Source organism: Pseudopipra pipra, chromosome 1 (assembly GCF_036250125.1).
Source record: "Pseudopipra pipra isolate bDixPip1 chromosome 1, bDixPip1.hap1, whole genome shotgun sequence".
NCBI lineage: Eukaryota > Metazoa > Chordata > Aves > Passeriformes > Pipridae > Pseudopipra > Pseudopipra pipra.
In genome coordinates, this window is record NC_087549.1 from 121986192 (window position 1) to 121999138 (window position 12947).

General features: G+C 41.8%; 1 long non-coding RNA gene across 1 annotated transcript; it reads right to left on the minus strand.

Annotated features, from left to right (window-relative positions):
- Positions 1-4279: 4279 nt before the first annotated feature.
- LOC135423947 (uncharacterized) lies at positions 4280-8854 on the minus strand. The gene is made up of 2 exons (XR_010435030.1): positions 5017-8854; positions 4280-4575 (listed from the first exon to the last, which is right to left on the minus strand). It is a non-coding gene; the product is annotated as an uncharacterized LOC135423947 (long non-coding RNA).
- Positions 8855-12947: the final 4093 nt, after the last annotated feature.

Genomic DNA, 12947 nt, shown 5'->3' on the forward strand with positions numbered 1-12947 from the left:
ACTCCAAGACTGAGGGGCAGGTGGGTCGCATCCAGTGAGGTGACTTCTGCAGTTGACCTCTAGACAATGTCTGTGCACTGACCTGCTAAGGTAACTTTTTGTTCCCCTCAGGCAGAAGGAAGTTGAAGCGATGGGGACCAGGGGTGACAATAAAGAAGCTGGGAGGAATTAGTCATTCTGAAAGGTGTTTGGATTGACAGGTTTTTTTCTGAGATGAGTACAGGTGGGAGGGGTCAAGTTGGTGGTGAATATTTTAGGAGAAGTTGCAGCCAGGTGTCTACCAATGGAGTTAGAGGATCAAGAAAGCGAGAGGCAGTTAGGAGAAGCAGGTTTTGAAACACCAAGATTTACAGGGTCTGGCATTACTGGAGGTGGTTGGGTTACTGAGGAAGGGACTCCTTTTCCTAACAGCTGGAGGGCTTGTTCTAGTCACACACCAAACAAACATTTCCCATTGGTACATTGACAGCAAAGGCTCCGGGCTTACGCCTCTGCCAAAGATGTGGCAGCTGAACAAGTTATTGTGCATTAGCCAAGTTTCACTGACGCTGCTGTTAGTTCATGTAAATGCCAGAGCATACAATCTCCTTTAGGAGGCAACAAGAAAACTTTAAGCTAAAGCCTGTCACCTTGCTTTCCCAGTGCTCTGACATGGATTTCTCAGGCCAAGGAACAATGGGAGCTTGCTCCTGTGGTGGATTTTTCCTGCCATTATCACCCCTTGGCCCTGTGGCCTGGTTACATGCAGGGTTTGTGCTGGCGTAGGTGCCGTTTAGGGCGGTATTTTTTTACCAGAATAAATATACTGGTACAATTCCTACTATTAATGTATTATGTTGATTTAAAGCTATGTTACCTTAGTATAACTTATGCTCTTCCTCAGCACAATCATAAGCTTGCACTCTCCTAATGCCAATTTAGTGAAATCTTTGACAAGTATTTATTATTTTAGACACACCTGCTTTGGCCCAGTCCCAGAGAGATTTGACATCATTGGCATAAGTGAAACCTAGTGGGATGAGACCTGTGACTGGAGTGCCCTGTTGGATGGTTACAGGGTCTTCTGGAGGGACAGGCAGGGCAGAAGAGGCGGAGGGGTGGCACTGTGTGTAACAGAAGAGTTGGAATGTATGGGGCTCGCAGTTGGCAATGGCACAGTTAAGAGCCTCTGCATAAGAATCAAGGGGCAAAAAAATAATGTGGATGTCATCATGAGAGTCTGCTACAGACCTCACAGCCAGGATGCTGATGCCAACGAATTATTCTTTGAGGAACTAAGGGACGTTTCCAAGTCTACTGCTCTTGTCCTTATGGGGGCCTTCAGCTTGCCAGAAATTAGCTGGGAGCATCACACAGCTGGTACAACCCAGGCCAGAAGATTGCTAAAAAATCTGGATGACAACTTTATGGCAAAGGTCATAAGGGAGCCAACTTGGAAAGATGCCCTCCTTGATCTACTGCTTGTCAACAGAGTGGATCTCATGAGAGAAATGGAGATTGGTGGACATCTTGGCCACAGCGACCACGAGGAGATTGAGTTTAAAATCTCTGTTGACAGGAGGAAAAGTGGCAGCAAAACCTCAGCTGTGGACATGAGGAAGGCAGGGCTAAGGACTGGACTTGATGAGCCTTCCAGCTCAGCATGTTCTGTGATTCTGTGATTCTGTGATAGTTAGAATGATACCACTCCCATGTGATGATATGACTCTCATACATAGGCAACCTCTAACTACAGCATTTAACATGTCAATGGTTGTCACTTTTAATTATATCAATACCTTGTTGCTGCGAATAAATTTTACAAGTACCTATGGCTGAAATCTACTGAACCAGCTGGCTTGTTCAACTAAGCAGATGGGTGAGCTAAACTATCTGTTGTTCAGAATTCCCTCTTATATTTTAGGGGGTCTTGCTTAGTTCTTTCAACAGTAAGTCAGGTGGATCAGGTATCTCCTACTTCCTGGTACAGCCACGTAAGACAGGCTTTGCCCTCCCTGTTTACTATGTATTCTGTTCCTTTTAGAAGAGTATATCTATTATCTTTTAGTTAATACAGTGAAGAAATGCTGCTATTTTTTTCAGACTAGTTCTAAAATCTGTGTGGAATAAGCAGTCACTGCTATGTAATATTTAAACTTACAATATGAATTATACTGTATTCACTAGTACATTTAAAGCAGCTTCTTAATTGACTTAGAAACACCTGCAGTGCCATTTATGGCCACAGAAACACCTTGGAGGGTGTGAGTGTGCTGGACTATTGTTGCTTCTTTGCAGTTGGCAGCCTGGACTTTGTGAGACTAAATGTATTAGTTGCAGCAATAGCTCAGCACCACAAGCAGCTTCTGGCTAACTATTACCTCATCATAAATCCATGTGGTCTATTGCTCCATTTCCTTCAATTTGTACATTTACAATGAAGGAGTAGTGCACTTTGGATTGATCTGTGTAAGATGGTTACTGGGAAACAATCTGAAGTGCGGAATTGAGAGCCCACCAGTTATGGTGTACCAGTTCCTCCAGTAGATGCACTTATTTTCCATGATGAATGCCTTTGTTTGCTTTCAACATAGTTCACTTCTCATGTGTATTAAGCTAAATCACACAAATGCATCGTTAGTGCAAAAAAACACATCCCCTCGGGGAACTGTTGCAGAACAGATACTCTGCAGTGGTTGTTCTGAGGTCTTTCCTGTGTAGACAAGCCCTGTGGTGTAGATCATTGCTTTGTCTGCCCTTAATGTCCTCATGTGGTTTTTTAAATTATATTACTTGGCAAAAAAAGCTAATGTCAAGGTCTATCTGAAGTGTGTTACTTAATTAAACATGCTTTTGGGCATTTCAGTGATTCTAGTTTCCACTCGTGGCTTTATTCCCTCTTCCTGACTTCAAATTCTAAAATATTCGGGTTTATTTTTAATTAGCTTGTAATCAATGTTGGATACTAGTGTAACATGGGAAGAATGGTAAGAATTTTTAAGTTAAATTTTTACAAAACTCATTGGTCTGACCTTCAGATGTGTTGGTAATGCCTCCTGTCTCATCTCAGTTAGGGATGTGGACTGCCACACGCTTGCTGTGATTTCAAGTAAGTATTTCCATGCTGTACTGTGCTGCACTCTCTCACTTCATTAGCACAGTTAAGCAAAAAAACAAAAGCCTTTTTGCAATAATTTATTTGTTTTCTCAGAAAGTTTTTGTAATATTAAAACAAAATAAAATAAAATAATAAAAAAGCACTATGTCCCTGTGAATGGAGAGCATGGTAGCTGGGCATGCTGTTTTCCTTATACAGATTATACTCTGATTACAGATACATTGTGTAATATCTGGGGAACAGGCAGAACTAAGATTTCAAGAGAGCACATAAGCAACTCTCCCTTACCTGTCACTCTCACATGCCTTTCCATAGCATGTATTCTTTCATGTCTGCAATGTCCAGCCCTTGATACACCAAACTCCACTTAGACCAGCCTCAGACACTATGGAATTCGTTTCTCACTAAGTATAGGAAAGTACAGTTTCTCACTAAGTACATAAATTTTAAATGAGAGCCTGGCAAGTTGTCTTAATAGTGAAATGTGACTGGGTCAGACACAAAAAGATGAAGTTGGATCTGGTTTTGTGCTTATTCAAAATAGACAGAAGCAGTGGGTAGTCTGTAGCCACTCTAATTGAGCAGCCTCAGATGGCGAGGAATATGAAGGGTGCTAAGGAAGAGCAGGATGTTTGAACCTCAGTTTTGCTTCGGATGTTTAAGACTCAGTTCTCCACTAACAGAGAGTATCTCTAGAGTTTGTAACTCTGTCTTCGAAATCTACTCCAGTGCTCATGGCTTCAGGTACATACACTGTCCTCTACTAGTTCAAGCTTTAGTATTGCCTTAAACTTCAGTTTTGCTTTTCCAAAGCACTATCATACCAGTTTGCCCCTCTTTAAAAATACAGCATCTCTTATTTTGGCAGCAGTTATTATTAATCATGGGAAAGAGTGAGGGACTAGGCATTAAGCCTGTGATGGCATTGGTACTGTAGGTTTCTTGCAACTGTGTTAAAAAAAAAAAAGCAAAATGCTCCATGTCTGTCCTTTTCATGTAACGTCCCCAGTATATATTGCAATAATTCTATCTGTATGGATAAAGTGCTGTCATTTTTTTCCACTGTTTTTCCTCAGGCACTTTACTGCATCGTCAGCCTTGCATCAGTAGGTCATCTCTGTGAGTCTAGTCCAGCATTTACTGATGTTACTGCAAAAGGAACTGGAATGTTTCAGTGAGTGCTGCTTCAAGGGCTGTTTCAGCACAACAGCTTTATTGGAAAGGTAGTAATTTATCAATGCGTAGTCTTTTAACTAATTTGAAATATTTGTATTCTGCAGAGGCACTTCCAACTGGTGAGAAAGTTTACCACCAAATCTGTTTACCACCATTTGTTCTGGTTCTTCCGTTGCTCTTGCACGTAGGCACAGCAGGCAAACTGTGCACATCACTATGTACAGCTAGTCTGCATTCCTCCACATCTGCTCCCTCCTGCTATTCCACACCTGCCCTGGATGAAGTTAAACAACTTCTGCCTCCTGCCCAAAAATCAGTAAAGACATTTGGAAGCCAATGAAGAAAACAGTAAGTTGTATCTTCAGGACATCACATCACCACCAGTGGGACTAGCAGCCATGAAATCACAAGCAGGAAGGTAAATATGACTCTCCCAAAATCAGTTTGAAAAGTTTTTCTTTTTCATCAGAACTATTGGCAGGATAGAAGAGTCCTTTACAGGATAGAAAAGTCCTTTACAATGTCTTTAGTAAGGGATTTTAATAGTCTAATTCATGTTATCTTACATATCTATTCCACTTAATTTAATCCTTTTAAACTTTAACATTTAGTTGTCATTCATCCTAAAAATACATTTACAAACTTCAGCATGGATTTTGCATGTCTGCCATGAGATAAAAAAAATCGAAGTCTCTTTATTCAAACCCTGATCCATATTTAAGCCGTTAATATTTAAGACTTACATTACTATCTTCATTCCCGTGGTCCATTTATTTCCCTCTAAATGAACACAACATCCTCTTAATGGAGGCACTAATCTTCATGACAGCAGCTCTGACTGCTGATCTACTGGCAGCAAATAGATTAGTCACTAGAAAGGAATTAGCATAATTAGATTCCTGAAGGAGGTGTCAATGTCTGGAACCATCTTGAGGGAAGTCACTGTTCACCTCTGAAATTCTTTGGCCACTGCTTGCCATTCCATTCTCTGGCACAAGCACATCCTAAGTGGAGCTTCCCAAGGAGCTGCTTTCATGATCCTCTTTCTCCAGCGCTGTTTATGCTATGTCACAGTGGCAGAGAATCACAGAATAGAATCACAGAATGGTTTGCATTGGAAGGGACCTTAAAGGTCACTCATTCCAACCCCCCTGCCATGAGCAGGGACACCTTCCACTAGACCAAAGCTCAAAGCCCCATCTTCCAACTCGTCAAAGTTGTCCACTAAGATAAGGGCCGATACGCCTGAAGAACGATTTGGTACTAGTGGTTGTCAGAAAGATGGTGCACAGTACTTTGAATAAGGTACCTAGAGGGAGCATTAGCAGCAAATTTACTGAGGAGCACTGAACATGGAGAAACAGTACATTGTTAATTTGACCCCAATCCTTACTATTCTGTAGGTTGTAAAACATATCCTATGGAGCAGTCAAAAGGTATGTCATTGGAGCATAGCACACCAGCTATGAATTCTTTGCAGTTATGTGGGAAAACGCAAACATCACCCCCCCGGCATCAACAGCTTCTGAAAGGGGAGGAACAGACTTCAGCAATCTGCTGTTAAAACACAACAGCTTAAGGTCCCTTTAGCCATGAAACTCTTGGAAGAGTTAACAGCAGATGATGCCTAAAGATTTTTAGCCATTTTGTAGATTTTAATATAGCTGTATAGTTTTCTTTCACCTTAGAGACTTTAGACAGTTACTTAATTTTTTCTCACGGTTTTGCAACATTCCAATGAATTTCTGTCTAACAATCTTTTCAAGGAAAGATATTTTAGCAAGGACATCCTGTTTGGGACGTGTACCTCGACCAGAATAAGAAGATATATTTTAGTCGAAACAAGATAGAGGGCCCAGAACCCTTCGAGCAGCTCCAATAGGGCAGTTCTGAGGATGGTACCAAGGGCAAAATGGTTTTCAGGTTGGATGTACCCACTAGATATGGTAATTAGTTGAAGTTATAAAAGTGTGAGAACTCTGTGTGTGGGTGTGCGCCTGTGTACTCCATGCACCTGAAAGCTTTCATTAAAGAACTGCTCCCTACCTTATCTATACTAATATTGCTTGGAGAATTTTTTTTCCATTTTAGGCATCACAGGATGGCACAAGAGTAACTCACTCCCTGAAAGACCACAATGCTATTCAGACCATGAACAATCAGGTGTTCTCAGAGGTCCTCTGTGGTTCCCCAGCATCTTCCCCTAGTCGATGCCCACCCAGCCAGTGCAGACCCAGCCACTCCACCTGCTGGGGACTGACAGGGCTGGGTGCAGGCAAAAACATGACTCCCATGCTGGAGTGCCATCTATTGAATCACCACCATCATTACCGATGGCAGATGGGTTAGGGTTTGTTGATTTAGCCACAGCATTTGAAATAAAAGCAGCAATATGTGAGATATTTAAATTATGTCTTATACCTAACCACACGTTTAAATGCTTAAACCCAGCAACTATGCCTTCAACTGCCCCTGTAGGTGTAAAACCAACTATAAGTCAACAACTCATTCAAAAAAGATAGATAGGATTTTTTTCTAAATTGAGAGGGTAGGATAGGTTTTCTAAGCAATGATATGCAGAATACTGACAGACATGCCCACCTCTGGGTCCATGACAATTTAGAAAAACAACATAATTTCAACAGGAAGCCCACGAATTCTGCTTTTTATCTGAAGACTACTAAAGATACTATCTAAAGACTGTGTTATTCTATAAAAGTGAAAGTTTTAAGCGCCTCCACCTGGATCATTAATGCAATGATTAACACTGTCAGGACACAAAGTTTTCTCAGGTGACTGGAAGCGTGCCGCCTGCACACTGTTTCACCTGGCTTTTGTTCAACATAAATGTGTCTTGTCCAGACTACTTGTGGTGCTTGGTGATGGGAGGAATAAATAGGTTTTTGGTTCTTTACCCTCCCAATATGTTTAGTATAAAGAGCATTTGGTGATTCTGGGAAACCCAGAGTCACAATTCATTGCCTGCCTTTTGATTGGTAATTTAAAAAGTTGGGTAAAGAATTTCAAGCTGCCTTTGAATTGCAGACAGTGGAAGAAAAAAATACATTTAGCAGTCTCCTGTTGTCCAACTTGTGAGAATATATACTTCTTTATAGTAGCCGCCATAACAGTATTTATCTTTCTTGGTGTCATTCTCTTGGCTTCTTTTGAAATGGATTGTCCACAAAAATGAGAGATATTTTTAGATTGCTGACCATAGCACGTCCACACTAACGAGAAATTGTTATTGCTTATGGGCAATATTTTTCTGTTTTATTTGTGTTTAACTGTAGTTATCTAGTTTAAACTAGCTTTTGGTTGTCGTTAAGGAAAAAGAATATCTGGCTTTTTAACATCAGTTACTGAATACTTGAGAATTTGCAGCTTAGTCTATTAGAACAGACACCACTGAGAATTATACTGAAAATCAAAATTTGTAACTCCTGGTTTCTTAAGGAAGCAAAACCTCTTTATTCACTTTTACGTATATCTCAGATGTATCTTTGTGGTACCTCTTGCCTTAAATTTCCTCATCCAAAGTGTTGCACTGACCAATTTCTTTGTCAGATTTTATATTGCAGTGAGAGCAATGGTATGGTTGCCAAATATAAAATCTTGAATTCAGAGAGATGCATTTACTCGAAACATTTACTGTGCTGTGACTTGTCAAAACCAAGAAATGTTTACCAATAGCATCCAAAACTGCAGAGTAATCAGGTACAACAGATGGACTAATACAGAATAATCAGAAATGCTGCTCAGTTAAAGACAGTGATGTTTCTGCAACAACTGTACAATGTCTGTGAAAACAAGGTGAGATGCTGTTTCTCCCTTGAATCTCTGATTTTACGGGCTTCTCAGGATTTATGGCCTAGTACAAGAGCTGGAGTATTAAGTTTGAAGGTTCAGCATATAGCATGATTGCCTTCCTTGTCCTGGTGAAAAATGTCTTCTTTCTAATAGTTTTACAGGTATATATCTGGGGTTTTTTTTCAATTAATCAAATAAATGAAAATTAACTGAAACCCCAAACTGCAACTCTGTTCATATGATTAAAAATGAATTAATGAAAGTACTATTTCTTTGTTATGCAGAGAAGACTCCATTATTTATCTATGATTTCACTAATATACAGTTTTTTAAAATACTAGGAAGATGCTTTTCTGTAGTGCTTTTTGGTTTCAGGTCAATAGTTTCAAATTATGGTAAAGAATCCACTGAACACAAAGCCCTGAATTACAGTGGGGTCCAGTAGAATCATTAGACCTCAACATATGCACTATAACAGTCCCTTTCTTGTGGAGATGCAGAACTGGTGTGCAACTTGATGTGCAAAATGGATTCAGTACGTTGAAAAATTATGGAGAAGATCATGCTGGGTACTAAGAAAGACATTTAAAGAATAATGCAATCACCAGGCACCATCGACATGCACACCATCAGGTTTTTTTCTTAATATGTAATCTAAACCTATTCTATTCTATTGCCTGAACTCACAATTAGTTTAATAAAAGTGACACCACTATTTGCATGAAATACCAGGGTTTTGTCAGCTCCAAAAAAACCTCTCAAGCACACAGAAAGGTTTTATTTTTCTGAATCTATTTCAGAGTCGATGCTCACAAGCATTAACACAATGCGCATGAGTAGCCAGGGGCAGACTTGCAGCATTTCAGAAATCTCTTTTGCATTTCTTACAGAGGGTGTTTAGAAATTTGCCAGTGTTCATTAACATTAACGTGTCTAGTCTGGAGGTTTACTTGTTGCATTACTACTTGAATGCAACACTTCACTGATTGCTGCTTAATACCATATTGTTGACAGATCAATAAAGCACTTTGATCCCAATTTGGTTTAAAGCTATGTGGACTGAACAGGTTTTCCCTACACAACTCAGGAAAAATAAGAGTTTAAAAAACCTCAGCTACGTATCACTTAAGGGTACTGTATAGAAGGTAGATATTTAGAGACTGAAAACAAATCACCCTGGAAAGTTTGTTCACATCCTCAAAATGCAGAATGACTGTTGATCTCTCTCCCATAAGGCTTATTTCTTGAGTGATCTATCAAGAGAAAAGGGAAAGTCACTGAGCTTGTTATTGGAGATGTTACTACAGTCTGCAGAAGACAGACTCAGCTGGGTTCATATCTGAAATGAGAAAATTTTTGTGTTTGTTTGAACAAACTTTTCTTTTAGGCATAACACCATTATTCACATTCAAAACAACAGTAGAAAATGCTACTACCTCTGCCCATTCCTGGAACAAAATAAGCAAAATCACTTCTTAGAAACCACCAGGAAAAAATGCCCCCACTCAATCACACACATCTCTCTCTCTCTCTCTCTCTCTCTCTCTCTCTCATCTATGTCTATCTGTCTATAATCTATCTATCTATCTATCTATCTATCTATCTATCTATCTATCTATCTATCTATCTATCTATCTATCTATCTATCTTTACATCTGTCTATATATCTCTATATCTATCCCTATCTGCTGGGAAAGTGCGAATAAATGGTGGTATCACAGCAGTACTGCTAAGTCCAGCAGAAGGCATGTGCTGAGGACACCAGTTCAAAACACCAGTGCTGCAGCCAAGGCAAAGGGAGACAAGCTGGAGGGAACTGCAGCAGCCATGCTATGGCAAGAGAGGTACATAAGCAAAGGCAGGAAACAGGAGAAGCCATGAAAGGACATGTTGCTGATTTATGCTATGTCCTGAGTTGGTACCAAAAGGGAAGTGTGGGCTCTACAAGAGTAGGATAAAGAAATAGTGACCTCCTTAGGAGAAGAAAGAGACCATTTTCTGATTGAAATAATTTAATCTAGAAATGATGGAGAAAAAAAAATTGCCATCATCTTCTTTTCATTATGATTTCCCAGACCAGACATGTGCATTTGGATGTGTGAACAAATATTCTCAACTCTAGAATTTAAAATACCTTCAAGCTGAGAATAAGGTGAAGATTTGCTCATCTTCCATCCTAAGAGACATAATTCATCTTTGCTCTGTATGGGCAATGGTGCTCCATTTACAGTCGTGTGATACTACATTGCATATTGTCTCCACATCCTGTCTTGAGATTATAACTACCTTTAGGATTATTTTTTTAAAACTCTTTGGATAAAATGAAGCACTATTGGCACATTTGTATCTTAGGCAAGTTGGTGAGTGAGCCAACAAGGGGAGGCACCCAGCTGGACCTGTTCTTTGTGAACAGAGACTTGTGAGTGATGTGATGGTGTCTTGGTTTTGGTTGGGATAGAGTTAAATTTCTTCCTACTAGCTGGTACAATGCTGTGTTATGGATTTAGGATGAGAATAATGTTGACAACATATGGATGTTCAGTAGTTACTGGGTAGTGCTTACTTCAGACTTTGAGTGTCTCATGCTCTCTCAACAAGCAGGAGCACCAGAAGCCAGGAGGAAGCATAGCCAGGACAGCTGACCTGAACTGGTCAAAGGATATTCCATAACATAGAATGTCATGCTGAGTATATCAATTGTCAGGGAATTGGCCAGGAGGCACTGATCATTCCCTGGGGGGCTGGGCACTGGTCAGTGAGTGCATTGTGCATCTCTTGTCTTTCTTGGGTTTTATTCCTCTCTCTCTTTTTGTTATCTCCATTTTCATCATCATCATCATCATTATTATTACCCTTATTATTATGTTTTACTTCATTTCAATTCTTAAATTGCTTCTATCTCAGCCCACAGGTTTTACCTTTTTCTGATTCTTCTTCCCATCCGACTGGGATGGGTGAGGAAATGAGCGAGTGGCTGCACAGTACTTAGTTGCTGGCTGGGGTTAAACCATGACAGAAAGTTGGAGGCGATCTTGGACATATGAAATGATAAGAGTTTTTGATTGTCAGAGAAGTAAGGACGAGGGTCAGCAGAACTGCACCTTGGACTTCCAGAGGGCAGACTTTGGCCTGTTTAGGAGACTGATTGACATAGTCCCTTGGGAGGTAGTCCTGAAGGGCAAGGAAGTCCAGGAAGGCTGGACATTCTTCAAAGAGGAAATCTTAAAGGCCGAGGAGTAGGCCATCCCCAGGTGCCAAAAGATAAGCCAGTGGGGAGGACCAGACTGGCTAAAAAGTTTTGGCTGGAGCTCAGGCTGAGGTACTTAATGCCTTCTTTGCTTCAGTCTTCAATGGTAAGTCCAGTTGTTCTTGTGGTATCCAGCCCCCTGAGCTGGAAGACATGGAGAGGAATTAAGCCCCCACAATTCAAGGGGAAGTGGTCATCAACCTGCTACACCACTTAGACACACACAGGTCTGTGGGGCCGGGTAGGATCCACCCAAGTGTACTGAGGCAGCTGGCAAAAATGCTCATCAAAGCCACTATCCACCATTTATCAGCAGCTCTGGCTCACTGGCGAGGTCCCAGTTGACTGGAAGTCAGTAAATGTGATGCCCATCTGCAAGAAGGGTCGGAAGGATTCAGGGAACTACAGGACTGTCAGTCTAACCTTGGTGCTGGAGAGTTAGCGAGCAGCTCATCCTGAGTGCCATCACAGAGCAAGTGCAGGACACCGACAGCGTCCCCTGCTGACCGTGGTTAGAATTGCGCCAGAACGCAGAAAGTACTGAACTGTTTTTTCATAGAATCATAGAATCATAGAATCAGCTGGGTTGGAAGGGACCTTCAAGATCATCAGGTCCAACCCTTGATCCACTACCACTGCGGTTACTAGACCATGGCACTAAGTGCCACATCCAGTCTCTTTTTAAAAATCTCCAGGGACGGAGAATCCACCACTTCCCTGGGCAGCCCCTTCCAATGTCTGACCACCCTTTCTGTAAAGAAATTCTTTCTAATGTCTAACCTAAACCTCCCCTGGCACAATTTGAGACCATACCCTCTTGTCTTGCTGATAGTTGCCTGGGAAAAGAGACCAACCCCCACCTGGCTACAACCTCCTTTCAGGGAGTTGTAGAGAGTGATGAGGTCTCCCCTGAGCCTCCTCTTCTCCAGGCTGAACAGCCTCAGCTGCCTCAGCCTCTCCTCATAGGACTTGTGCTCCAGTCCCTTCACCAGCCTCGTTGCCCTCCTCTGGACCTGCTCCAGGACCTCAATGTCCTTCCTGAACTGAGGGGCCCAGAACTGGACACAGTACTCGAGGTGTGGCCTCACCAGCGCTGAGTACTGGGGAAGAATCACTTCCTTGGACCTGCTGGCCACACTGTTCCTGATACAGGCCAGGATGCCATTGGCCTTCTTGGCCACCTGGGCACACTGGTGGCTCATGTTCAGCTTCCTGTCAATCCAAACTCCCAGGTCCCTTTCTGTCTGGCTGCTCTCCAGCCACTCTGTCCCCAGCCTGTAGTGCTGCATGGGGTTGTTGTGGCCAAAGTGGAGGACCCGGCACTTGGCCTTGTTGAACTTCATCCCTTTGGAATCAGCCCAGCTCTCCAGCTTGTCCAGGTCCCTCTGCAGAGCCCTCCTGCCTTCCAGCTGATCGACACTGCCCCCCAGCTTAGTGTCATCTGCAAATTTGCTGATGATGGACTCAATCCCCTCATCTAAATCATCAGTAAATATATTAAACAGAACTGGGCCCAACACTGATCCCCGGGGGACACCACTAGTGCAGAAGTAAAGGGTGGGGAACTCAGGGGGAGGGAAGTTGCCTTTTACCATTCTTTCTCCAGTTGCCATTATT